Raw genomic sequence first — 2,627 nt, 5'->3', positions numbered from 1 at the left:
CAAGTTTGTTTAGGGACCCCACTCTGATAAAATATTTAAATGCACCCTTTTATTACAGTTAAAAATAACACATGTGCACTGCATGAAATAAACTGCATCTGGGATTATCCAAAAGTGGCCATGTCTGTTAAGGAAGACTCATGGGCGCCTCACAACCCCTTTTCATTCGATAATTTCTTAGTCAAGAGGTCAAGGGACTCTTTAGAAATAGCCAACGCCTTTTTCACCCCGCTATCATTAACATGATGCGAATGTTTGAGGAAGGAGCCAGCGTAATGTTGGACTCTAACTAATTCATAGAAGAATTTTAAAGTTAAATATCAACCGAATTAAAAGTTCTATTTCAGGGGTGTGCAAAGTCAAACGGTATTATAATTTATACATTCTGTTAAATCAGAACAATATATAATGATGGGCTTTCGCTTCAATAAGGCAATGTTTTGAATTTTGGGACTGACTTGAATCAACGTGGATGGGCATGATCTGCAGGCGAGCGGCTAATGCATACGGTTAAGCTAGCTAGTTTTTTTCTCACTAAAGTTGACTTCAGCTTGCTAGTTTAGCTAGAACGGTGAAGAAAAAGAAAATGTACAGTCAGACAGTCAATATAATAAATAAAACAAGTGACATTAGGGAATGTACTTACCAAATACCGACTCCGTGGCGCTGGCCGTCCTGTAGGTTAGCTACTTCGCTACATGCCTGCGTGACGTTAACATGTGACGTTACAACACAGACATTGAAGTCCACTACTACGCTTAGTTAGTAGAAATAAATATAAAAAGGCGTTAACCGTTAACGTTACCATTACACCCGCTTATAATTCCTTAACTTTAGCATTAAACTGTTCGCCTGGGATTGCTTGTTCAAAATTCCTTCTGAAAAGTCTCCAGCTAACGTTAGCTAGCATGAGTTAACTTATTGTTGGGCTGCACTAGACTGAAACACGGTCAACTTAGGTTATTTCAACCAGCATTAACAAGTTAAACCACAATTTGTTATGTAGGTATTCATAATAACTTAGTATTGGGCTGAGTGGGGGAGTGCAATGTGGCTCTCTGCAACCGCCATCAAAGGTCTTGTGAACTGCCTCGTGCAACGCATTCAACAGTAAATAACTGTACCTGTACCATCATTACAGTCAAGCGAAAATAGCCTGTATTTCTTATGTAAAAAGCTGTCAATACGTAAAGTGTTTTGACCCATAATGCATGGCAATATACAGTAAACATTGTAAAAGACAAAAAAGAGTACTTGTACAAATTTAGCTGTAGAAATTACAGAAATTTGTACAGGTACCCGTTCTTGATGTTGTTTGTCTAATATCGTAATGTTTTAGGCTACGTATTGCAATTGCATTTTGTTTTTTGTTGAGAGACACTCTTTTTCTTTTTGTCATTATTATCATTGTAGCAATGCTTTTTCTGCGCTGACTGTCCAATATCCATCCCCAATGTGGAGCACCATACCAGATTGCAGTAAGGTCGTGGAGTGGTCCATGAGGGACCTCTTGTGGTGGAGAATCATACCGTAGTTGAGAAGGGCGGTGTTGTGTTCTCTTTGACTGTCTATGGTTGTGTTGCATGGGCACGATGGCACAAAGCAAAGCCTACCTAGAGACACCTGCCGGGAGAATGATTTGAATTATCATCATTGAATTACAATGAGATATTATGCATAGGAGCTTTTTCAAATTACCACTCAAACTAATAATAATAATAATAAAAAGTAATTAACAACAACAAAGTCTCCGAACTTAGACGTATTCAACTTTTTTTTTCTTTTTAGCTCTGAAGCGTAATATAATTGACTTTTTGTTTGTGCATCTCAGTTATTTCGAGCAGAATAAGGTGAATATTCATGCCGTCGCTTCCCAGCTGGCGCTTGATTGACGTGAGATATGCTGACGAAGGCGGGCTAGAGAGAGCTGCGTCAAGGTAGACGAACGCAACTGCAACAGACCGGAAATCATGTAGCATTTATCAGAATCAGAATCAGAATCAGCTTTATTCGCCAGGTATGAGGACACATACGAGGAATTTGTCTTTGGAGCATCGTTACTCACACTGTGCTCACACATACATATCAACCAAAACAGAAATATACACACTAATATTTACACAATATATACATACTCCAAACAGAAACAATATAGACGCATGAGTGCAATGAAGAGATAAATACAATTATTTAAATGTGCGTAGTGCAAGGGTACTGGGTTAAAATAGTATTATGTTATTATACTACAATATGAACAGTATGAACATATGAACAGTTCTGAAAAATAGGAAATGAGAATGATGAATAAATAATAAAATATATAATTGAGATGTGAGAGTGGGAATGATGAGTAATACTAAATAAGTGGAATAATACAGGTGCTGTATAGACAGTGTTACAGTGTTATTGACCAGAACTGAACCTGACACTTCACTATGAGTATGAAGTCAGCTGTTCATCAGAGAGATGGCTTGTGGGTAGAAACTGTTCCTGAATCTGTTGGTTTTGGCGAACAGTGCTCTTTCTAAATAAAAGAATTGGACGTTCTCAGGGGGCGTGGCCCTGGTTAGCAACTGCACCCTGTGCACCTGTCACCCCGTCAGTGTAGTAAGTGTACATCCTGCATT

Source organism: Etheostoma spectabile, chromosome 6, assembly GCF_008692095.1.
Source record: "Etheostoma spectabile isolate EspeVRDwgs_2016 chromosome 6, UIUC_Espe_1.0, whole genome shotgun sequence".
NCBI lineage: Eukaryota > Metazoa > Chordata > Actinopteri > Perciformes > Percidae > Etheostoma > Etheostoma spectabile.
This window is presented reverse-complemented; position numbering follows the sequence as displayed.